Source organism: Balaenoptera borealis, assembly GCF_965194805.1.
Source record: "Balaenoptera borealis genome assembly, chromosome: 7".
NCBI classification, from domain to species: domain Eukaryota; kingdom Metazoa; phylum Chordata; class Mammalia; order Artiodactyla; family Balaenopteridae; genus Balaenoptera; species Balaenoptera borealis.
This window is the reverse complement of record NC_138864.1, coordinates 89,411,923-89,438,152: the sequence shown is the minus strand read 5'-3', so window position 1 is coordinate 89,438,152 and position 26,230 is coordinate 89,411,923. Positions and strand designations below refer to the sequence as shown.

Here is a 26,230-nt window from a genome sequence, read left to right as displayed (position 1 = left end):
AAATAAACAAATGGGATGTAATGAAACTTAAAAGCTTTTGCACAGAAAAGGAAACCATAAACAAGACAAAAAGACAACCCTCAGAATGGTAGAAAATATTTGCGAACAAAGCAACTGACAAAGGATTAATCTCCAAAATATACAAGCAGCTCATGCAGCTCAATATCAAAAAAACAAACAACCCAATCCAAAAATGGGCAGAAGACTTAAATATACATTTCTCCAAAGAAGATATACAGATTGCCAACAAACACATGAAAGGATGCTCAACATCACTAATCATTAGAGAAATGCAAATCAAAACTACAATGACGTATTACCTCTCACCGGTCAGAATGGCGATCATCAAAAAATCTACAAACAATAAATGCTGGAGAGGGTGTGGAGAAAAGGGAACCCTCTTGCACTGTTGGTGGGAATGTAAATTGATACAGCCACTATGGAGAACAGTATGGAGGTTCCTTTAAAAAACTAAAAATAGAACGACCATATGACCCAGCAATCCCACTACTGGGCATATACCCTGAGAAAACCATAATTCAAAAAGGGTCATGTACCACAATGTTCATTGCTGCACTTTTTACAATAGCTAGGACATGGAAGCAACCTAAGTGTCCATCAGCAGATGAATGGATAAAGAAGATGTGGCACATATATACAATGGAATATTACTCAGCCATAAAAAGAAATGAAATTGAGTTATTTGTAGTGACGTGGATGGACCTAGAGTCTGTCATACAGAGTGAAGTAAGTCAGAAAGAGAAAAACAAATACCATATGCTAAAACATATATATGGAATCTAAAAAAAAAATGGTTCTGATGAACCTAGGGGCAGGACAGGAATAAAGACACAGATGTAGAGAATGGATTTTAGGACATGGGGAGGGGGAAGGGTAAGCTGGGATGAAGTGAGAGAGTGGCATTGACATATATGCACTACCAAATGTAAAACAGATAGCTAGTGGGAAGCAGCCACATAGCACAGGGAGATCAGCTCGGTGCTTTGTGACCACCTAGAGGGGTGGGATAGGGAGGGTGGGAGGGAGATGCAAGAGGGAGGGGATATGGGGATATATGTGTACATATAGCTGATTCACTTTGTTATACAGCAGAAACTAACTCAACATTGTAAAGCAATTATACTCCAATAAAGATGTTAAAAAGAAAATACATTGGTATCCCTCACAATATTGGTATGTCTTTACATTTACTGGGGGATAAGTAAACTTGAAAATATATTTAAATGTAGCAATTTTTATACATGCATTAAAAACAGACACAATAGCTGTGTAAAAAAAATGTCTATTAAAATCTATATGTAATAGGCATGTATTTATTTTCATTTCAATTTTTAGTGTTTTCTAAAATAAATATAGAGAATGGATAAATAAATATATTTATTATATAATATAAATAAATATAAATATAAATGTAAATAATTTAAATAATTAAATTATTAATTTAAATAAATATTAATAAATTATTTAATTATTATTAATTAATAATATTGATGATTATTGGTTAAATTAATAATGCAAATTATATATATTTATATAATATAAATATATATATATTTATTTATATAATAAATAAATAAATATAGTTAATTTTATATTAACTTTAAATATAAAATGTTTTATTCTTAAAAAAGAGATGTCTCTCATACATAAATGAAAAGAAATTCATTGGCATTTTCCAACCAGTTTCCATGACCAGCATTTGTTTATCCTGTGCAATTCACCATCGGAACGGTCCTCATGGGCAGACTCAATTAAAAAGCCTATGAGAAAATGGTCTTAGTGCAAACTTCAGTTGGATTTTTGGAAAAAAATAATCTGAATTGCTTTAGATAACTATTTTGAACATTTACTGAGGTTATATAAAAGGTTCTTCTTTTCTTTAAATTCTAGATTGGCAATTCTTCATGTGCCTTTGTCTTTGATTAGACTATGGTCTCTTGGAGGCCCAAGATTTTTTTTTTTCCCGATTCCCACTACCTATCCAGAACCTGAATATATGTTTGTTCCACTGAAGTGAAATGAGATGATATAAATGAAATTATTCTGCCACATGGTTGTTGCCATCACCATGTTCATTCCCATTATTGGACGAAAGGCATTGAACTCACAGCTTCAGCTTTCTTTAGTTGCATCTTGGACAATTTCAAACTATTCCTCCCTCCAATTTTTTTTTAAAGTTTACTCACACCTGCAAAACCCAGGTGGTGTTTGTTACTATATATGCTTTTAATTACCAGTAGCTTAAATGTACCATAGTTGTAAAATGGCATTTTTTTGCTTACATTTAAAACTTTTTCCATCATCTGACTTTATTTAGGTCCTGACTTTTCTTCCCCCAAGTTCTATATAGCTGCATTAATTTTACTTTCTTCAGAAAACTTGTTTGAGCTAATAATTTAAACATGACATGCTTTTTCACAGCTCCAGGCCTTCACTCATGCTGTTCACTTGGCCCAAGCCTTCTTTCCCTTCCTTTCCCATCATATTTATACTCATCTGAATTCAGATGTCACCTCTTTGATGAAGCTTCTTTACCTATGAGTTTCCATTGCACACTGTATGGTCATTATGCTAATGCTTCTCCAGCAGGGCAGCGCCTGTCTCCTTCACACCCAGCCCCCTTCTTAGAACACTATGACATACAAGTATTCGATAAACCCAGAGCTGACCATGAGCAAAGTCCTCTACCAGACCCCCAGGGTACAGCATTGAACAGGCAAGTAACAGTGACAAGGTACTGTCCTCAAGTAGCTCCCAAGCTTGTCTAATAAGATAAAGATTAGTTTTGATAGAGCTGTGACCAAAACAGAATGAATATGTGCAGTGTCTGTTTTGATAGGAAGGGTCTATTCTGATAGGTGATCAAGGCAGACCTACTTGAGGGGAATCTAAGGCCAAGGTCTGAAGTATAAGAAGGAGCTCGCCATGCAGAGAACCAGGTAAGCGCCTTCCAGGAAGACAGAAGAGCATGTACAAAGGCCCTGAGGAAGGCACAAGCTTGCTCTGTTCAAGGAAAAGGCCAGTGTGCCTGGAGCAGAGGGTGAGAATCACCCCCAGAGGAGAAGAGTGGCATGAGTTGAAGTCAGGCAGGGGGACCCCGATAACGCTGGCCCTGCAGCCAACAGGGAATTTTGTTTTAATTCCACTGGCCATGAGTTCCCACTCAAGGGTTTTAAATTGGGAAGTGACATTACCTCATTTCTATTTTTAAAAGATCACTGTGGAAGTGGATTGTTACAAGACATATTTTGGGCGGACAATGGTGCTGTTTACCAAGGTTGGGAAGAAGTTGGGGTGTGGAGTGTGTTTCCGGGGCTGGGGGTAGGTTTTAGACACAATGTGTTTGAAAGTGGAACAATCAAGTAGGCAGGCAGATTTATGAATTCACACTTCATGAGAAATGTCTGGCTCAGAGATTTAATTTAGGAGATAGTCGCATCTAATGGTATTTCAGGCTATGGGATAGGAAAAGATTATTTTGGAAGAAATGGAATAGGACCCAGGTCAAGTCCTGAGGCAACCAATCATTCAGAGGTCAGATGGAAGAGGGTAAACTAGCAAAGGAGTCCAAGAAGGAGAAGCCAGTAATGTTGGGGGAGTGTGACTTGAAGGGAAACAAAAGGAGAGTATTTTAGAAGGAGGAAACAGCCTGCTGTGTGGAATGATGCTGGCACAGTGAGTGAAGGAGGATAGAAGATGTCCTTCTGTGTTGATAAATCCCAGGTGGTTGGCCGCTTTGTCAAAAGCAGTTTTGATGGGGCGGCGGGAACAGAAGTCAGGTTGGCATGGATTGTAGAGAGGGTGGAAGTGAGAAAGGAGAGACGGTGAGGGAGTTGGCCTTCGAGACAAATTTTGCTGTGAAGGGGAGCAGGGAAGTCACTTTCTACCTATCTCCATAATACATACAGGACATAAGGTTTTGAACACACTATAATACTTCTTCTTCACTACTGCTCAAAATATAACAAGAATCAAGTGACCAAACAGCAATATTTACAAGGAATGGTGTGGTTGGGAGAAGTCTTCTTTTAATCACGTGTTGAAACCGAGTTCCCCTGAGACTGAGTTCCCCTGCCAAGTTTATGATTAACTTCTTTATCCAAAATTTTATTCCTTTTCTTATCCCCTCTGATCTCAGTCCTGTGCTAACTGAATGCTAAACATCCAGAGTCAGATGAATAACACTGCTGTTGTCGATAACACTGTTAATGTACCGAGACTCAGGTTGCTTCTCCTGGGCAAGATGAGCTAACAGACCCACCCCGCCGTGCCCCCGGTCATGGACCACCAGACCAGAGACCCCTAAACCGCAGGCATCTTGAGTCCCAAAACTACACCTAAGAAATGTCACAAGACGATGACTACCCCCAGCCTCTTTGTTCTTCCCCTTTAAAAAATCCCTAACTCAAAGACCAAGTTGGAGTGGATCTGAGGCTTGTCTCCCACTCTCTTGCTTGGCGCCCTGCAATAAATCCTGACTTTGCTGCAAACACCTGCCGTCAGAGTTTGGCTTTCTGTGCCGTGGGCACATGAGCCCTTGCTCGGTTACAGTGTTTTTTCGTTCATTTCTGTACTATCCTACACAGCTAAATTAACAATAGCTGACATTTTAAAGGGAATTATAATTTTCCAACTAAAATATTATTTTATTCAATACTCCTAACAACCCTATGAGACAGATACTCTGACTATCCCATTTCATAGATGAGGAATCCAAGAGAGTTAAGAGATTACACCAGACCACAGAGCTAGTGAGTGGTAGAGGCAGAATGAAGACCCAAGTTCTAACTCCAATGTCTGCATTCCCAACCTTTGCAAAACAAGAGGTGGAGATAAGAAAGAAGTTATTAATGGCTTAGGATAAACACTGGAATCTTAGCTATCCTTATTTAAAGAAAAATGGTCTTTCTCAATTCACTAATAATTTTGGTAACAAGATGAATGGCTTTGTTGAATAATCCTTAGCAGTAATTTAAATAATTCTGCTGGTAGCTGAGAATAAATGAATGGAGGCCTTAGGTATGATTCCTTCCCTTTTTTTTTAGTGCTAGAAGGAAAGGGATTTAGCAAACGCTGTGAACTTCCTACTAAATTTGGAATACTGAAGACAATATTCTAAATAAGGTCTCTGACAATATGCCCCAGATATTCATAAGAGAAGTGTCTAAGTAAAAGTAGTAGTACATGCTTTATTCACTGGATTTATGAAAATGTGCTTATAGCAGTAGCTTCTAGGCATGTTTAAAAAGAAAGTAGGTTCCCCAAACATTTGACAAACTTCCATCAGTAGTTAAGGCAACATCCAGGTAGAAAAGTTGAGTCACTTTCATTACCTAAAGAGATTACCAAACGCATAAACATCAAGAAATGACACACAGGAAGAGTGAGCATACACAGGATGGAGGCCCCCTTGAAACAGAACCCATATGGCTCTTCAAATCAATGATCTATGGATTAAGAGAGCAAAGTGACACAACTCAAGTCTAAGAGATGTTTAAGGCAGACAGTCATTCAATCATACATGCAGTTAGTCATCTCACAAATGGTTTTGAGTTTTTCTAAGCACTCAGCATTGCAAAAGAAGAAGCTCAAGCTCTTGAGGAATTTATGATCTTCATGCAGAGATGAGTTCTTTGGCTTATTTGTTGAGCGCCATAGGAGTGATAGACATAAGAGTGACATTAGGATGAATGAATACAAGGCATAGTTTAAAAATTTTTTTTTTGCAATTTTTAAAGGAAATATGTGCCCAGTGTTTAAATTACAAACAAAAGAAGTAAAACAAGCACACACAATTCATCCTTAGAGAGCACTGATATTTTTGGATATGCATTTATACAGTTGAAATATAATGTACATACAAGCATCTATCTCTTTTTTTCATTCAGTGATATGTAGTGTTTCATACCACATGATATAATTTCCAACATCATTAAAAATTCTTCATTTATACAGGACATTTTAATGATCGTTTATACTCCATTATATGGATGGATAAACTGTAACTTATTAAAGCATTGCCCTATTGTTGACCATTTGAGTTTCATGCAACTTTTGATTGTTGTAGCTATAAGCTAAGCTGGAATAAACACATTTGTGCCAATCATGTTTGTCTTTTTCTTTTTTTTATAAATTTATTTATTTTATTTTTATTTTTATTTTTGGCTGCGTTGGGTCTTTGTTGCTGCACGCGGGCTTTCTCTAGTTTCGGCGAGCGGGGGCTACTCTTTGTTGCAGTGTGTGGGCTTCTCATTGCGGTGGCTTCTCTTGTTGCAGAGCATGGGCTCCAGGCACATGGGCTTCAGTAGTTGTGGCTAGCGGGCTCTAGAGCACAGGCTCAGTAGTTGTGGCACACAGGCTTAGTTGCTCCGCAGCATGTGGGATCTTCCCAGACCAGGGCTCGAACCCATGTCCCCTGCATTGGCAGGCAGATTCTTAACCACTGCACCACCAGGGAAGCCCTCATGTTTGTCTCTATCCCTTATTATTTCCTTAAGTGTACATCACCAGGAGTGAGTGAAACTTCAGGGTCAAAAGATATGAACGTTTTTAGGGCTCTTGTCAGATCACTTTCCAGAAAGACTGCAGCAATTTCTACCTCTTCAAGGAATGTATAGGTGTGTCTGTCTCATTAAACTCTGGACCACTATAATCCTAACTTTAAAAAATATACATTTGTTAGTTTGATGAGGAAAACAATTAGTCATAGTTATTTGAATTCTCTGAGATTTTATTTAAATTCCATTAATGTTCCATAAGCCACCTGCATCTTCCCTTTTATAAATTATCTGTTAATATCCTTGCTCGTTTGCTTTTTGGAGTTTTAGTGTTTTAATGATGTGTTTGAATTAATTGTATATCGATATCATACCTGTTAACAAATATTTCCAAATATCTCCCTCACTCACAGTCTGTCCACAGGAAGGACAGGAAGCAGAGGCAGAGATGCATTAAAGCATCACTTGGGGAGGAAGAGGGTTCAGTGGGTGTGGAGTTTGCAGACACATGTATGCCTCTATTCTGGCATATGAGGGTGAAAAGTGTGCTGGTAAGGGCTGTGTATGGTTCATACTTCACATTATTGTTAGTATGTGGCGATGAACTATTGGAGGCTTAAAAAAAGTGACATAATCAGATCTACATCTTAGAAATCAAGATCTAGTGGTAGGGAGGAGGCTGGATTAGAGGGAAAGACATTTTCAGTCAGCTCCTGGACTATTGGAAGAGCCTCCTCAGTGGTCTCCTGGGTTTAACTTATACAACTTTAAGTTTCTTTACGTTTAAATTTAAATATTTAAACTTAAACTAAAATATGGAATGAAGTAGGGTCAATATTTCTTTCTGAGAGAAAGAAATAAAATAGGTAAAGATGAGCGAAGAGATCAATACATTGAAAGTGTTTATGGGACTGATGTTAAAGGAACACAGGCCTTTCTTTTGCAATATGTGCCTGTTTGGTGAAATATTTGACTAAATCCTGGTAATCATACAGAAAAGTACCAGAGATGAAACTGTAAGAGATGGGCTAGCCTGACAGCAGAAGGCATTAGTGTTAGAAGTTAGAATTATTTGTAGATAATGGGTAATCTAAAAGTTTTAGACATGAATAGAGTAGCTTATTGGGAACATTAGCCTGGGAATGTGCAGTTTGGATTGGAAAGAGAGACCAACTAGAAGCAGAAAGCTCAGTTATGAGTTCATTGTTTTGGCACAATATTTCCAGAGGGCAACTTGGTGATAACGCAGCAACATATATAATACATCCATCTTTTGACCCTACAATTTCACTCCTAGGAATTTATTAGAAATAATAGGGAAAGTGTTTAGAGTTGTATGTTCAAAGATGTTCACTGAATTGCCATATATAATAAAGAAAATGTAAAAACTAAACTTCCAACTATTCATAAGATGAAATACTGTGAAGTGATTAAGTATCATGAAGTAAATCTGTATTTATGAACTTTGAAATGGCTTAATAATATACTTAAATATACTTAAATACTCTACATTTAGAGTGCCTCCTTCTTCACTTTAATCCATATATCATCCTATCCTGGTGATGCTTGTAAGATTGTTATCACAGTGGTGGTTTCTAAAGCAAATCTTATTTAAAGTAAACTTCACAAAATAGAATGGTTCAATTCTCCTCTTTCCTTCCTATAAGGAATGAAGTAAAACAGGACAAGGGCCAGGGCTTCTTTATACACAGTCCCTGATGCAAAATAGCACTCAGTAAGTCTGTGCCTAATGTTAAATTAGTGCAGGTCCTGTGTTCTGTAGGTTAGTAATACATAGTAATATACCAATTCTGTTTCATATCAATGACTGCAAAGGCACTTTTCTCCAAATACAGTTAGTCATCTGATGGCTTCAAACTTAAGTCTTCAACAGTCCCCATAAGGTCTGCTATAGAGATGTGCTGTGGATTTCTACTATAGCAGAATGATCCTGGCTCTGGATTGAGAGATTTGCTTTCAATTTGCATCTGTCACTTTACAGTTGTATAAATTTGGCAAGTCACTTAACCTCTTTGAGTCTCTGCTTCATCTTTAAAATGGGGATAATAAAATGTCTTTCCTCTAGTTGTTGTGTAACTGAACACAAACAAAAGCCCTTCCATTACTTAATCCTTGTTTCTCCATATTAGAAATTTCAGACAAGGAATATCAATATCTAGAAAAAGTTATTTTTTATCTTACTTAAAAGTAACATACCCACAACCCACTATCTAGAATGCTAAACTGTTTTCTCTTTATAATTAATTTCTTTGGAATAAACCACAGATCATTTCCCCAAAATATTACAGAACTTTCCTATTTTCATAAGTGCATATGCAAATTGAAGAAGATCTCACCTCAGTTATGAGTACATAATTATGTACATAATAACATAATTATGTACAAGATAACATAATTATGTTATTCATGTAACCTACCTTGAACTTATCTTCAAATCCATGGTGTATTTTCCAGAAAAGAGGGCCTACCTTCTTTAGGTTCATCTAAAATGTTTTGCTCGTGGAAACAAAATGCTATTTAAGATTTTTGCCTTCAGGCAAATATATAGGGAATCTCACTTGCCCTTTACTTTCCCTGTTCATGTCTCAAGTACTAGACTCATTAGGGGAACAAATTCACATGCTTAGAAGCGAATAATTACTCTACTTGGTAATAAATGTTATTGTATTAACATAAAACCTAATGTGGTTCCTCCAAATTTTATCCAAGAATTTAGCAAAACTTAAAAAAAATTTTAAATACAAGAATCACATCAACTCCAAAGCCTTAAAATTGGCCATTAATAGTAAAATTACTACACTGTCTTTAAATTATCTTTTCACATTTAATCCCCCCCCTTTTCCTTTGAAATGAAAGAAGAATTAAGGTCATGTTTGGGGGCAAACAATATAGAGTGTTGACAAAGAATTGCAAAAATTGGGACTTTGATCTTAAAATAAAATAGATGCCATGGAGGATCTTATGAAAGTAACCTTCAATCAAAATCTGGGAACTCAATACAAAAAAAATCAATGTATATAGAATCATAGATGAGCTAAATTTCTCCAGGTATATATGTCTTTGGAGAGACCAAGCTAGAGGATGAGCTCAGGTGTGCTGGCCCCGAGTTGTGTGTGGTGACCCAGGAGGGGAAGCTGGAAGATGTGACTGTGATTCTTGGAGACCATGTGAGCAAGGAAAGAAGTGGAAGAGCGAAATGGCTTAGAGGGCCTGATTCATGTGTCATGTGCCTCGACAAAGCGGGAACAGTGTTTCAGGAAAATTCTGAGTGGCCTCTGGAGGGGGCAACTGAGTTCTACAGACTGAAAGGAGAACTTCTAAAAAAATCAACTTGAATGAGGCACAATCTACTCACCTTTTAAAAAATTCACCCCTTTAAAATTTTTAGATTTTCATTTTGAGATAATTGCATATTTACATGCAGTTGTACGAAATAATACAGAACGATTCCATGAACAGTTTACCCAAGCTAGTAGATGAGTGAAACTATAGTAAAGTATCACAATATTGTTTTATAAAATATACTACTATATAAGAAGATATATTAAAAAAATATAGATAGTACAATATCACAACAAGGATATTGACATTGATACAGTGGAAAAGAAGAGCAGTTCCGTCACAAGGATCCCGCATGCAACCCTTATATAACCATACACCTCCTTTCTCCCTCACTTTCCCATCCACCATCGCTGACCCCTGGCAACCACTAATCTGTTCTCCATTTTTATAGGTTTGTCATTTCAGGAATGATATTTGAATGAAATCACACAGTGTGTGATGTGTGACCTTTAGGGTAGAATTTTTTTTTTTTTTACTTAGCATGATTCCCTGGAAATTCATCCAAGTTGTCATCAATACTTCATTCCTTTATATTGCTGAGTATTACTCCATGGTATGGATGACCACAGTTTGCTTAGCCAGTCCCCTACTGAAAGACAAAATGACTAATTTTAAGTTTAAGTTTTTGATGAGTTTTGACAAATTGATATGCCCTGGAATCATTGCCATAATCAATAAATAGGACATTTACCCAAGAGAAAAGAAAATATATGTTCACACATAAGCTACATGAACCTCTGTAGCAGTTTAATTCATAATAGCTAAAAACTAGAACTAAACCAAATGGCCAACCACAGGTGAGTAAATAAATGAATAAATAATGATATATCTGTACAATGCAATACTACTCAGCAGTAAGAAGAAGTGAACTACTGATATAAACATCACACATAGTGAAAAAAGGCAAGACATAAAAGAGTATATGCTCTATGATTCTGTTTATATGGATTTCTAGAACAGGTAAAGCTAATCCATAGTGTCAGAGAGCAGATCAGTGATTACCTAGAGCTGGGTGAAGGGAGGGGAGAGATTGACTGCAAAGGGGCACAAGAAAACTTTTCATGGTTTAAGAGAACATTTTAAACCCGCAACCTGGAGAGAATCTACTGCTCAGAACAGAAGGGCCTTACTTTCACAGAAATCAAGAAACTGGTGCAAATTAAATTTGTTTATGGAGGATAGGAAAAAGAGTAAAGTAGGAATAGAGGCCCAAAGAACTAAAGTATAGAAGAATAATGAACCCCAAAGGTGAAAATAGAGGAAACTTGGAAAAAAACTTATCAAAGCTTCAAACTGCAGAAGGCTGATGGGAACATTGTAACACGAAGATGTGAGCTTCATCTATTTGACATCATTTGTAGTATGCAAATTCCCCCTCCTTGGCTTGTGATCTTTACACAGCTGTGCGTCTGCCTTTCTTTGGGTCCTGAAGGAGAATTTAGCTCAGTAAACGCAGAAGGAAAGGGTGTTGAGATTGCAGGTGTGGTCTTTGACAGGAAAATTCTCTGATTCCACTAATTAGTAAAGACATGAAATTACCTCTAATAGCAGAAAGCAAACATGGAACAGTTTCTTCGCTTTTCTTGGGACCCTTTCATGACAAAATACATTGTCATATTTTCCACCAAGGTCCTCTGGAAGCCCTCTCTATCCCTCTGAAAAGCATGTAGTGCTAATGTAGTAAATGGCATGCCTAGATAGAAATAAGCCCTTATGGCACAATATATATGCCAAATTCTTTCCATCTTTGAAGGAGACAGTACTTACCTGGGTTGTAGGGAGAGAAACTGGAGCAAAGACAATGGAAGACTAGCGACATGAGTTGAGTCTGAAAGACAAAAGAAGGGAGGTTCAAATCCAGGTGAGAGTAGGGATAAACGTCCATTCCAGGGGACTTGTAGGTGAAAGAGAAGTGAGATATGGTTACTGGAATTCAGAACTGGGGAAATAAACTAAAGTAAATAGGAAGCCAGCTGGAATTAAATTGTAATTGGGAAGAATTATCAGTAGATGCTAAAATCACTGGGTAAAAGATTGTTCTGGAATAGGCTATTTGTACAGTGTAAAATATCCTCCCACAGATTTCTTATTAGTTGTCAAAGGAAAATGTACTTTTTCACTGGCCTAATCTAGCTGGTGGTGACAACCTTCCCAAGAGTGGCACAGACTGACAATGCATATACGATGTGACGCAGCGTCAAGTACCCGTATCACCCATGCAGTGTTCATGCCAAAAATGTTTAACCTGAAGCTCATCACACCTAACTCCTACAGAAGCACAAAGGATAGAGGGATAAATAAAATGACACCATAGGTAACAGGCAAATCCAGAGTGTATTCTGTATTGCTGTTCTATAAGAGGATTTGCCTGTACCCTATACATTATTAGTAATAGTAATTAGGAATAGTTCTAGATAGAAGGGAGCATTTCACCTCCTAATACTGTAGGCCCTAGATAAAGTTAATTGACAAGTTATAACTCAGATGACTAAAGAAGAAACTCCAGATAGATCTTTAGACCCAGTGCTTAATAAGAAAAAAATTGGAGGTTAAGGCCAGGGTTTCACGCTATAGCATTTGTAGAATATAAGTACGCATGTTAACTAAACAATTAAATATGTATAATTTTTATTCAACATGAGTTCAGTCATTTTCAACTTGTCCTTTTGTTGTCCTTATAGAGTCTCACATAAAAGATGTCTCTTCAGATATTCTTGTAGCTTTTTACAAGAACTTGGTAGACCCCAATTCATTCCAGCAGACAAGATTTTAAGGCTCAGGGAGAGCACCTTACAGGAGAAATCTATTAATTCAGTGGAATCGGCCCAAGTATTCTGCATCAGCCGGCCAATACAGGTAAATCTAAGTCCCTGCCGGCTTTCGATAAAATAACTCAGGACTGCTCCCTCCAGAAAACATAATTTTGTCCCTTACATTTTATTTTGAAAAATTTCAAGCATACAGAAAATTTGAAAGGCAATTTAAATAAATGCCTTTGTACCCTCCTTGTAGGTCCAAGAACTGTTAACATTTTGCCCAATTTCATTTATATATACATATATGTTAAGACATTCTCCTCCATAAGCCCAATACTATTTTTATACACAAGAAAGTGAAAAATACCATATCATCTACTATCCAGTGACTAAATTCCCCAGTTGTCCCAATAATACATTTTGTAGCTTTCCCCAGTGAATCAGGATCTAATCAAAACTTACTCATTGTATTATTTATGTGTGATTAACATTTTTTATCTCTTATGGTCTGGAATAATCTCTTTATTTTTTCCTCACTGGTTTTTTCTTCTTTCTTTTTTAAATCTTCATGACATTGACATTTTGAAGAATCCAGGTAAGCCCTCCTGTTCATGAGGAGTGGGAAAGCTTGGCTGCATGGGGGCCAGAGCACGGGGAACTAAGCAACAGGGCTTTGGAAACCACAGCAAGCAAGATCTCCATGTGTGGCCGAGAGTGAGCTGCAACGCCAGCAGACTTGTCAGCCCTCAACATGGAGGCTCCAACATGAAGAAGCCACAGACCAAAAGACCTCTTTGGGGGTCACCCATAAACATTCTCATCCACTCATATGATCATGGAGGGGGTGACGGACCTATACAATCAACTGAGATTGGATCTCCAGCCAACTCAGTAAGTGAGTGCTAAATTAGAGTGAAGTGATTTGGAAAATTAAGGGAGGTTTGGGTTGAAGATGGTAGCCTGAACACTTGGGTTTTCTCACCTTTGTCCAAAAATCCCACTGAAATTACAGTAAAGGTATACAAAAGGGGATCAATAGGTAAGCACAGAGAGAATAGAATGGGGGAACAGAGGCCAGAGTTTTGATGAATTTATGTAGCGTGGAAGGTGGACTAGATCTTCGTGATCATCTATGAGAGTGGAGGGAGCTGCTACTTAGAAGAGACACAGGGGAAGGATGATACAAAGACATAGGGGCAGATCTGTCCAGCAAACCTTATGCTGGCTCAGAGGCTGCAGGCACTGGGAGCAAGAATGGACTACGGAGCAGTAATGAAGAAATTTAATTAAGCAATAATCAAGGACTGAGTACAGAACAGCTGGGCCAGTGGGTCCCACCTATATTTAGAGGGTGACCAGCATCAATACTGTTTACCACTTAGTTAAAAATGGAAAGCTACTGTCTGAAGAAACTAAAAGATATGCCTGAAAATACCTACACATATACTATCCGTGTTCACAGATATAAATATTAGGAAATATAAACTAATAATCTGTGATCACTGGACTATCAAAGAAAACCATCAGTCCCAGAGACAAGAACCAAGGTGAACAAACAGAAAAAATGAACCTCAAATTAACATATAATTCTGGAAACAGAGAGAGAATTTACAAACAAAACAAAACAGTTTTTAATTAGAATCTTGGAAGAGGTTTAAGAAGATATGTCCTTAAAAAAGGAATTGGCTGCTATGAAAAATAGAACAATCAGAAATACTAAAAAAAAAAAAAATGATGGCTGATACTAAAAGAATTCACTAAAAGGGTCAGAGGATAAAGTCAGGAATCTTCTAGAAAAGCACAGAGCAAAAAAAAGGAAGAAACGTAGGAGATAAGGAGATGTGATACAGAAGGTCCAACAATGATTTAGATAGAACGTCCAGAAAAGAGAATACAAAAAATGAGATGAAAATGAAGAAAATACAGAAAGAAATTTCCCGAGGTTGAAAGGGACAAGTCTTCATTTGAAAGGCTTATGTAGTGCCAAGAGGGAATGGTGATAAAATACCCACACCCATTTCCATCCTGACAACAGTTCAGAATGTCAAGGATAAAAAGAAGATTCTAAGTGCTTCTAGAAATGAAAACACATACACATAGGCACACACATAGGTACATGAGGCAAACCACAAAAGAAGAAGATTTTGACCTCTGACTTCTTATCAGCTGGAAGACAGGAAGCCGTGTTTTTAAGAGTTCTGATGGCTACTAATCTGCCAATCAAATGTAACTGCAAAGTAAGGATAGTCTCAGACATGAAGGTTCTCAGAAATGTTTGCCTTCCATTCACATTTTCTAAAAAAAATAATTTGTTTATGTATTTCAGTGAAAAAAAAGAGTCTTAGAAAGCAGAAGACAAGGTATTCGAGAAACGGGGGACATAACTAGAGGGTAATGGAAAGAAATTCTAGGCAAACAGTGAGGGAGTAGGCGACAATGGGACAGAAAATCTGAAGGCTCTGTGGAGAATGTCTTCAAGAGTAAAGTGGATTCCATGTGTAAGGACATGGAAGACTTTAATATGTTTTGGGAATTTCAGACTCCAAGGAGGGATAAAACCATAAAGTCACGATGCCTCCATGAAGTTAAAATATACCCAAATTGTGGACAACTGACAGACTTTAGAAGAGAGAATCTGTTCAGTCTTGACTCCTGACACATTCTTCTTCAGGGGTGACTGGTTTAATGACATAGGATTATATTCCTTTTCTTTCAGTGCAGTCATGCTATTTGGCTCTGCCATGTGTAATAACATATGATATAATACTGTAAACTCTGCTTTAAAATTTTTAGAATCAACTAATAGACAATATACAAAGAAACTTTCATTATAGTGTCAGGAAAGAAGGTAGCAGAATATAAATGTAATAAACATTGAAAATGTAAAACTAGTATTAAGTTTGGAAATATAATGTCATAATTACACACATCTAGTCCTCCTCTAGTCCCAACCCCCTGGAGCTGAAAAGAAGAGTTTGTAGCCACACCAGAAAAGGAAGGAAGGAAGGAAGGAAAAGAGGGAGGGAGGGAGGGAAGGAAGGAGAAAGAAAGGCCACCAGAGTTTTGGAGAGTAGACTGGATCAGATATAGAGAAAATTAAAATGGGAGGAAACCTCAGCTGATCTCTTTTTGGCTCTAGAGCTGGGATGGCCTTGAAGAGATGCTCTGAAATGGGCAAGGGAGGGCAGTTCAGGAAAAGGTACTCAGGCATGAGGTATCAACACCGATATTTTCAGCAGCCTGGGGGGATCAGGGTGGTGATTCAACAACTGAGCACCTTGGTCCTGAGGTGGGGGTGGAGGGTAGAAAGGAAAGGGGAAGGGGTTCGTGTGGTGCACACAGCATCCACTAGAGGTGATTATAAAAAGTGTCAATTAGAGAATCTGGAAATTAAAATTTTGATCATCAAAAACAAACAAAAAACTAAAATAAATTAAAGGGAAGAATGGACAAGGCTAAAGAGTGAATTAACGAGCTGGAAGACAGAGCCAGTGTATTCTCCTAGAGGACAGTATAAAGACTCATAGGATAAAAAGAATGAGAGAAAGTGAAGTGACATGAATGATAATATCAGAAGGTCTGTGTCAATAAATAAAACACTGTCATCAATAAAACACCAAAATGTGATGTTAAAATCAAAGAAAGAAGAAGAATTGAGAAAGGGGGGGGGTAAGCCAAAGTTTTAGAAATCTTTCATAGATATAGATCTGAAAGTCTTGATAAATGCCCTGCTAAACACAGATCCAAACAGGAGAATGCATTTGGTTAATGGATGTCTTGGCAGTCCATGGAGACAGTTTTTGTTTAAAAATAGGGTGGGATGGCTAGAGCAGAGGGAGCTGGTGCAGGGAGTAAAGTTTACATGTTTTGATGGGTGTCCTCCACCACTGGACAGTATATAATGACTATGAAATGGGGATCTGCTGGGCATGAACCCAGAGTAATGGTGTCACAGAAATGATCAGTAGCCAAACAAGAGTGGAGTCATCCCTTTCATTTCTCGAGCCCATCCTTGACCTGGGGGCAAGTGTTGCAGGTGGTACCACGTTGGACACAGGGCTACAAGAAGGCCAACCAAGTTCAGTGTTTGGCTGGGCCGAGGCAGCAAGGCAAAAGCAAATCGTTTGTTTGTGGGCCTCTACAACTAGGATGACCGACCATCTGTTCTATGGGCCCTCTGCTTCCTTTGTAACATTTCCGTTTCTCCAGTTCTCCACAGCCCCTTGGTTTTGGTGACTTAGGCTCCATCCTCTCTAGCCTTAGCTTCCTGCAGTAACTCCCTATCTGTTCTTCCCACGTGCCTTTTTGTCTCCCCTCTAATCCATTCTCTATTTGGTAGGATGAAACTTTAAAATAAAAAACCAACCATGATAGTCTCTTGCTTAAAATATTCCACTTGGAAAACAAAACAAAACAAAAAAACCCCAAACAAAAAACTTTTCAGTGCCTTCCCATTATCCTTAATATATTCAGTATGACTGCCAAGGGCTTCCAAATTTTGGCTTTTGCCCTGTGCTCTTAGATTCAATTTTGATATTCTCACACTTTAACCAAATTGGCTTTTTAAAGGTTCTGCCTGCACTATGATGCCTATAGACCTTCGTGCAAACTGCTTTTTATGATCTAGAATCCCTCCCCATTACCCAGCCCACCGCCTTCCCCCCCTGTCCTGGCTAACGTATACTCACTCACCCTTCAGGTTTCAACTCTAGCAGAGCTTCCCAGGGAGACTTAAGGTGATGGTAGCATCCCTGCCTCCACATGGTACTTCAATTTTTGGTTATTACTATATTCTTCTACTACATTCTGTCCTCTTAACTAGGTTGGAAGTGCCAGGAGGGGCCCCCCATGCTTCTCATGCTCACCATTGTAGCCTCCCTTCCTCCCTCGGTAGCTCACATTTAAGGCATTCAGTGCACATTGAATTAAGGAATGATGGAGAGAAGGAAGGCCCTGGCACACAGACCCCCTCGTCACTCTGCTTGTCCCAGGGCTGACCCCAGTGGCTCTGGACTGCAGGTGTCTGCCTGCTACCCAGACATTGTTATCCCTGGTACAGCAGCTTCCTGGAGCTGAGGTCACTCTCTCTACCCCCAGAGCTGTTTCAAGACTGGAGTCAAACCATCGTGAGCCTGATTCTAAGACAGGAAAAGAGAATAGATTTTTCAAGCTATAGATCAAGGAAGTTGAGGCTGATTTGAGGCAAAGTTCTGAAGCAAATTATGAAATGTATTATTAAATGCACAGGGCTTATTTGCAGTTCAGTAAGTGTTTTTTAAAAATGAATTAGAAATGAATATTTGTGAATGCTTAGGAAGGAAAGAGTTGATCAACATGAGTCATCATTGATTAAAAATATAACAGGCCATTTTTGCAATGTGGGGTTTCATGGTGACATTTGGGTACTCATCCCTCCTCTCTTGGAGTTCTGTAAACACAAGGAAGAATAAAGATGTTAGAAACACAGGATTGGGTTATTAAATCTGGGAAATTCGCCCAAATACCTCTCTATCCATCAACAATGCAAAGCTGTCTTGTAAGCATGGTTGCGGGAAGCAGTTTAGACTTCAGGCTTCAGTGAATTTTGTTCTTTAGCCAGCTCTCTCTGTCATGCTTCCTTTTCTCCTAGCCATCTTGAAACTGAGATGGGTGGTCCTATAGGGGAGAGCACGAGTCCACTTCCCCAACCGTTTGAGATGTAGATGAGGCTGGCCCACCTGCAGAGAGTTTAGCCCTGCCCTGGTGGACTTACTGCAAAGTACTAGTGATGAGCTGCCCTTGGATTCTGATCCTTATTATAAAGTGGCCACCCTCTCTACCACAGCATGACCTGAGGATTGGACGGCCCAGTCTCTGACCAGGAGCTGAAATAAAATCAGAGTCGTGATCCTAGCTCTTTCCCTGCCCTATGGGTAGAAACTGATGCGTGGGAAAAGGGAGGAGATGTTGCTCTTATTTACTGATTAGAGGACTGTTATAGATAATAGCTAAGCTAACATTTAGTGAGCGCTTCTATGTGCCAAGCCCTGTTCTAAGAGCTTTACTGTATCAACTCATTTAATCCTCACTCAACCCTCCCAGGTAGGTATGGTTTTAGTTCATAAGTTAAAAGTCACTTGCATAGGGTAATGCAGCTAGTAAATGGCAATGCTGGAATTTATATCCAGCAACTAAGTCCAGAGATGGAGCCCTTCTACATGTTACCACCACACTGCCCGCTCTACACAGAGTGCCCACTGCAGACCACCAGCTAGCCCAGGGTGAAGGTGGATTTCTCTAAGGCATTTGACACATCTAAGATGTCTTTATGAATACAATAGAAAAATAAGGCTTGGTAATTGCACAGTTAAGAAGGTCATTAGTAACTGAATGAACCAGTGAACCCAAAGAATGCTGATCCCCACCATGGCGGAGGGAGCTTCTTAGTAGGGTGTCATCCAAGACCCTAGTGTTCTAACCTAACCTGCAGACATGGGGAGACACTGGATGCCCGAATCAAATCTAAAGAGACTTAGAGAAGGTGGACCAGAAACTGGTTTCCAAGACTAACCTCATAAGCCCGGACATGGCCTAATCGTAACACAGCAAAGAATTTCCAGTCTTCCCCTTGCACTGGGATCAACGGTGAGATGTATCTGAAAAATAATTGACAAGAGCTTATAAATTGTTTTTAATGGTTAGTTAGTTAGCTAGTTAATTTATATGACAACTAACTTTTTTAAAAGGCAGAGACAGGTGTCCTTTAAAAAACGGTGAAAGAGATTTGAAGCCATATCACATGAAAAGGAGTTAGAGTAGCTGAGAATGTTTAATCCTCAGAAGAGAAAGTTTAGGTAGAATTCTAGGGCTATCTTCAAAGATCTGAAAGATTATCTCTTGCAGGAAGGATGTGACTTACTCTGTGTTAACTGCAGAGGGCAGAGCTGGGACCAAAGGTTACAGGGAGGTGGATTTGTCTAATTGCTGTGCAAAGTTCCCCGTCTACCCTTGGAACAATTATGACACCTAACATTTACCAAGTATTCATGGTGTCTGCACTAAAGTAAAGGCCTTTATATGCCTTAGCTAGAAAGTTGTGGATCAGATTCATACTTATCACTATAAGCGTCTCATCATCATTAGTAAAGGCTCCATTTACTGACTGCTTATTAAATTACCTCATTTGATAGCTGCCCTGTTGACTGTTATTATTGTATCATTACTGTTTTACAGATGAAGAAATAAAGAAGTGAAATTACTTTCCTGGAATCATCCTGTTTTAAGTTATTGGTTTATAATGATCTGGACCCGAATATTCCTGCTACTAATACTGCCTCCTGGGGTTATGCATATAATAAGGGGCCAGATCAGGGCAGTTCATTAGAAATATAATGTAAGCTGCTAATGAGAACCATGTGTATAATCTTACTTTTCCTAGTAGTCGTGTTAAAAATGTAAAAACAAACCAGTGAAATTATTTTTAGTGTATATAATATACATTTTATATCTTAACCCAATACATTAACCCAATTGAGTCATCACATTTAAACTATCATCATTTGCTGGAATGATGTAATCAACATTAAAATTATTAACAAGCTATTTTACATTCTGTTTTTCACACGAAATCTAGTGTCTATTTTACACTTAACAGAACATCTCAGCATTAGCCACATTTCCAGAGTTCAATAGCTGCTTGGAACTCTTGGCTGCTAATGGACAGTCGGCATATGGTTAAAACTTAAGTCTCCTTGTGGGGGCTAGGGGGTGGGATTGAAACTTAAAGAACAGATTTGCTTCCACCTTACATTCTAATGCCTCCCTGCCCCCGACTTACCTCCTTTGTCATTTTGCAGGGAATGTATAGCAACTGTCTTTGCCTTTTCTGGTAGAGCCAGCGTAGATATTTCTGAATTTGGAGAGGACAGGTGTTTCTCCTGCAACCTTCCAACAACTGTCATTTCCCTCCTGGCAGCTACTCGGAGTTAACGTGTTTGATTTCTGCTTTGAAAAGGACTGAAGTAGGTTGCATGAATCAAATAATGTACCATAAATATCAAATTGGGGGTAGAACGTCTTGCTTTATGCAAAGTTATGCAAAATTAGGGAGTCCTTGGCTTAACTGATGAGAAATAAATCCCTTGGTCGGTAAATGCACAGGTGACTGTGAGGAGGAGGAAATGTTCTCTTGTTATTTTTGTCGTGCCGTCCAAGGGCCGAGGCAGAACGTCAAACACATCAGCTTCTTAAGGTAGCTTTAAAACAGCCCACCGAAGTTTCCCCTCAAAATTCCAAACCAGTTGCCCAAACTGAAAGCTTATAAAAAGATGCCGCGCACTCTCGGCCTCCCGGAGGTGGCGCTGTGAGGGTGACGGAGTTAGTGCCTGCAAAACGCCGCGTGTGAGCTCATCCGAGAAGTCATGCTCTGCACACATATTATTTATAGCAGAACTGAGGCGTGCACGGTGTTTGACATTTTCTTCTTTTTAAGTAGGGGGACTTCAAAAAGTCGTGGGCACCCCCATCCCCCAGGCAAAGTGCAGTGGGCCGGCGTCAGGGCGCCGGCTGGAGGCGAACGCGCCAACTACGCGTGTCCGGGCGCAGGTGCGGGGGGCGACGGCGGCCACTCCGCAGCGTCCGCTCGGGAGGAGATTTCGCGGCTAATCTCGGGATGCCTTGCAGATGCAAAATGTGTCTCTGGCCAGCAGGAGGAAGGAAGAGGAAGTGAGAGCAGCGGCCGCCGGCGGCGCAGCAGCCGGCCGACCCGGAGTGTAAGTGCGTGTGCTCTGGCGAGCGCGAACCGGCGAGGATGGGCAAGGGATAGAGGCAGAGCCACTCACACCGCCGGGGCCCCGAGTTGGGTGACAGACCCTCCGGTTCCCCTTCCGTGGTCGCGGGGTCGCCAGAGCTCTGATTGCTGGGAACCCTCGCCGCTGCCGCCGCTGTCCTAAGACCCCGGGCAGGTTCGTAAAGTTTCCTGGGCTGGCGCCGCGCCCTGACTCGCTGACCTCAGCGCAGCCGGGGAGGGAGCTGGGGCAAGGAGGAGGCGTCCTGCGCGGGGGGGACTCTGGGCGCCGCGGAGACACTTTTGTTTTCTCCCTGGGGGCGCCGCGGCGCAGGCGGGGGGTGGCCGCGGGGTGAAGGCTGCGGGCGCGTGGGGCACTCAGCCCCAGTTGGGGAAGTCGGGGCGGAGGGGGCGGCGGGAGGGCAAGTGGGAGCGGAGGGAGGGGCGCTGAGGAGGGAGCGCAGGGCCGGTGGCCAGGGAACCCGCAGAGATGTTTCGGTCAGGGCGGGCTGGAGGGGGCTGACCGAGGGCTGGGCTGCTGGCGCCGGGGGGCTGGCGACAGGGAGAGTGTGGGATTGTGGGCTTGGAGACCCGAGAGGCTGCGCGGGAGAAGGGACTGGCAGCTAGGACTCCCGGCTTTTCTCAGGCACTCGCAGATGGAAGGGAATCCCCCGGCGAGCGCGCTCCTGGGAGGGGGCGGTGATGGGCTAGAGGCGTGGAGGGCCGGGAGGGACGCGAGGGGGCGGTTGGGGCAGCTGGGAGCCCCGGGCGACTGTTAGTAAATACCCGCCTCCCGGGGACTCGCCGAAGTCCCCGGTGGGACCGGGAAAGGAGGTGGGGGGCTTCGATGGGTGATCCCTACTTCAGAGAGGGGGCGCACCGGGTGCGCCTGCAGAGAAGGAAGGCAGCCGAGCTTCGGGGGCCCTAGAATCCGAGCAGAGAGGGGCGGCCGAGAACGCAAGAGTAGCTCTGAGGAAGAGGAAATACAGAACTCAGCCGGCCCGGGGGTGCGCGCGTGCGTTTGGGTTTGGGAAGTCCGTGTGGTGCCGCGGGCGCGCGCGAGGGCGGCGAGCGTGTGTGTGTGTGTGTGTGTGTGTGTGTGTGTGTGTGTGTCTGTGTGTGTCTGTGTGTGACCGCGAGGGGCTCCGGAGCCGAGTGACCCTCTGCCACCTAGGGGCTGTTTGAAATTGGCTGCTCCGGGCAGGAGTTGCTGGCGGCGGGACCTGCGTTGACCTAAAGCCTAGCGTTTGGCCCCCGGTAGTGACCCTGCTCTGGAGGCCTCTGGACAGCTCCGGGGACTCGCGGGGCATATTTCGTGATTCCCAGTGCCCCAGACGTAAGGCCTGCTAACAGCACTGGCCATAAATGATGCGGATCTGGTTCGTTATATTTAAGATTTCAGAGAACCTATGACAAGGGTTTCTGACTCTGGAGGAAGGCCCCAGGCTCCTCATTTACGGCTGCCAGTGACTTGGGGGTGGTGTGTGGGGCGGTGGAAGAATTTCTGAGTTGTTGTTCTTGGGTTTTTTTTGTCTATAAAAAAAATAAAAGTAAATAAAAGTTACTGTCTAACCGTAACCGAACTAGTAAATAAAAGTAATTAATGACCTGTATTTATATATCAACTTCACAGAACTGGGCCCTGTGCGTTAGAAGGTCAGATCCCCTGCTGTTAAGTAGCAGACTTTTCTTCCTTATAGCTGACCTTCTGAACCTGCTCTTTACTCTGGTACATTTCCTATCTCTTAAGGGCTGTGGTTAAAGGTTCATGTTGATTTCTTACCACACTTTTTACTCATTTTTGTTTGTTTTTAATTAGATGGATTGTACGTCCTCTGGGGAAATTGTGAGGGAATGACCTAGAGTGTTGGGACTGTGCAGGGGGGATGGTGTGAGGAAGGAAGGGAACTAGGGAAGAAGCTTGGTAGGTGTCAGGGAGGAGCTGGCTGGGAGGCTGGCCCAGACCTGGGTCTGGTGGAATTCAGGACCTGGAGCAGTCACTGGGTTACAGGATGGGTGGTCCTATTGATGGCCTTATCCCTCTTTTCCCCCCCCTTTCCCGTGTCTCATCTCTCTGCCTTTCTTAACTACAGCTACTCTGACGGCCTTACATTCTTCTTTTTCACCAAGTTCTCTCACGAGGGCCTTTGCATGTGTTATTCCTTTTGCGCAAGGAGCCTCTCCCCGCCGTGTCCAGTTGGCTCACTCCGTTGCTTCCTTCAGGTCACTGCCCAGTTGTCAGTTTGCAGGAGGGCTTCCCTGACTGCCTCGTATAAAATAGCAACCAGCCACTCCCTGGTCCTTTTAAGTCACTCAATTTTCCCTCTTAGCACTTATTACCCTCTGGCATTATATATTCACTTGTTTGTTTGATTATTGTTCGTCTCTCCCCTTAGAATGGAAGTTCCACAAGGGCAAGAACCTTGTCTTGTTTACAGGTCCAGAACTTAGACTGGTTCCCACATAGTAGGTGCTCAATAAATACTTGTTGACTGACTAAGATACGCCTTTATGGGAGAGGCTCACCAGGGAAATATACCAACAAAATACTGCAGCATCAGTGGCGAGTAAGAAGCCCAGGTAACGGGCTTTTGCTTTTTCTCCTCTGTCCTCTCCCCATGCCCAGCCACACTTCTTGCAGTTCCCTTTCTACCTTGAGTAAACTCCTCCCCTTAGAATTTCAGCCTGAAGAAAGGAACAGAGAGGTGATTCCTTGGGGGAGTGGAAAACCAGAACAGTTTATTAATAACGCATAACCGCTTCAGATCTGCTGTCTGTGTCATCACTCTCCTTGGAGAACGTCTTTTAAAAGTCTGTGGTACTTTAGCCAAAGAAAGACTCCCCTGGGAAGAAGGGAATTACTGTGAGTGGAGTGAAGTCAGAGACATCCACTGTATCCCACTCCACTCCCCCAGCAGATGGGAGACAAGGAGAGGAGAGGAGTAAGGGAAGAAGGAGAGGGAGACAGAAAGAGGCTGGGTGGCAGATGCTGGGGAGAAGAGAGATGAGAAATGCCCAGGAGAAGAAAAATGAAAGAGAGGAAATGGATGCGGGGTTTCTACAGTGCTGCTAAATCATAAGCATTTATTAAATTGAGATAGGGCAATATTTGAGTGTTTTAAAGTAATATACCCCTTTGGGTGTTGGGTGTGAATGGGTGGGGAAAGGTGGAGGAAGGGAGTGCTTTGAAGCCTTGCAGAGAGGATATGGCTAGGGGTGTGCCAAGGGGCTCTGAGCACACACTTTGCTGACATTATTATCTTTCTTAACACTGAAGGTTTAGAGGTAATCATTCCTACAGAGGACATTTCCTGTCCGGATCTAAGACAGTGGGTACCCTTAAGGTTTGTAACTGAAGCCTGCAACCACTTTTCAATGCTTGAAACCATCCAAGTGGGTAGTTTGATTTGTAAGACATTCATTTTGTTGAACCTGGAAAAGGTGGGGAATTACTAAACCCTCTCTACCTCACAAAGCCTCAAGTGTGTGCTGCTAATTGTGCAACTCCAGTTCTCCTTCTTCTAATTAATTAGTCTAGTGTTTTTGAAGCTTAGCATTGCGACTAGGAATGGATCATAATATCAATTTATTAGGTCCAGACCAGCAGTTGAAAACATGAAATTGAAGAGAGTACAATGGAAAATTGAGTGTTTTACAAAATGGACACCAAATCTTAATGTCAAATGTATCACTTAATGTGGGTCATGATGAAAAAAGTCTGTTTTAATAATTCTGGAGGCCCTAGGAATGTACATTTTAAACCATTTGCCAGGGATTCTGATGAAAGTGGTTCATAGGGCCATACTTTAAAAAACACTTAGCGCCCCGCCCCCCAAAATGCTATTGGTTTCATCTCCTGCAAGAGATGCTGTTTCCAAATGTTGAATCAGATGCAGTAAAAGCATGTCATTGACTTAACTTTTAAAATACTACTGTTTATAGAACTTGATGGTCTGCTAGGCCCCGAGGCTGACGTCTTGGCAAAGCTGGAGAGCCAAGTGTATGTTTTTCACTTTAGTGATATGGAGAGACAGTAGATTATCTGTAATAACTCTTTAAGTTAGAATAAAACGAGAGAAAATACTCTTTTCTGGACAAATTTTAGTTTAAGCTTTTGAGGTCTTTAAGCTTTTGAGGTCTTTGGAACTCTACTTCACTGGACTTTTCCTTTCATATTTTATGCCTCACGGTCCCCATGTGCATGCTTTTAATTACTTTCAGAGGTTTGCAAAGACAGAAGTAATCTCTTCTGGTGGCAGCCACACTGCTGTGATACACAATCAGATTAAGCTTCTTAGCTGACCAGGGCTTGGGACTGGCTAACCAAAGAAGAAAAAGGCTGAGAACTTCAGTACTGTCCAAAACATCAGGATTTTGAAGACCAGCCATCCAGGGTACAGAGTGTGGCTCCCATGAAATGCGTGTGGCCCGTGAAAGCCTTTGAATACGCCAAGCACAGCATTTTTAGGTACAACAAAGCCAGCCTGCAAGCACAGTGCAACACTGCTTGCAGTTTTCGGTTCCCTGGATAATTTAGGTTGTCTGAGTGTCAACAATTGGAACTTATAGATAATAGCCAAAACGGAAGCTCTCAAATCACGCTTTTGATCCATGATTAATTTAACTTGTGACTTAGTACTATGCTTTCTAAGCTTTCGCAGGATAAGTGCAGGACTGTTGGAGCAGAATTTTGTCACTGGCCTAAGGTGGGGTGAACAGCCAAGTATTGTGTAGGAATCCATGCGGGAGAAGGGATGCTAGCTCATCAAACAGAATTAACCACAGCAACAACCTGGCCTAGTGCTGAGTAGAGAAATTCGTCACATGTA

General features: G+C 41.2%; 2 protein-coding genes across 9 annotated transcripts in view; one reads left to right on the top strand and one right to left on the bottom strand.

Moving 5' to 3' along the window:
- Window positions 1–21,074, bottom strand: part of GPR141 (G protein-coupled receptor 141) — a 190,963-nt gene extending 169,889 nt beyond the window's left edge. For 2 of the 5 annotated variants that reach the window (XR_014246800.1, XR_014246801.1), the window contains exons 1-3: window positions 20,454–21,074; window positions 19,188–19,272; window positions 11,649–11,709 (exon numbers count right to left, since the gene is read on the bottom strand). The gene's annotated coding sequence lies outside the window, so the exon portion shown is untranslated. The other 3 variants (XR_014246802.1, XM_082399534.1, XM_082399535.1) reach the window with 3 other exon arrangements.
- Window positions 21,075–21,246: 172 nt separating this feature from the next.
- ELMO1 (engulfment and cell motility 1) overlaps window positions 21,247–26,230 on the top strand; it is a 552,023-nt gene continuing 547,039 nt past the window's right edge. For 2 of the 4 annotated variants that reach the window (XM_082399509.1, XM_082399505.1), the window contains exon 1: window positions 21,342–21,579. The gene's annotated coding sequence lies outside the window, so the exon portion shown is untranslated. Of the gene's footprint in view, window positions 21,580–26,230 lie in introns of all 4 variants that reach the window. The other 2 variants (XM_082399508.1, XM_082399510.1) reach the window with 2 other exon arrangements.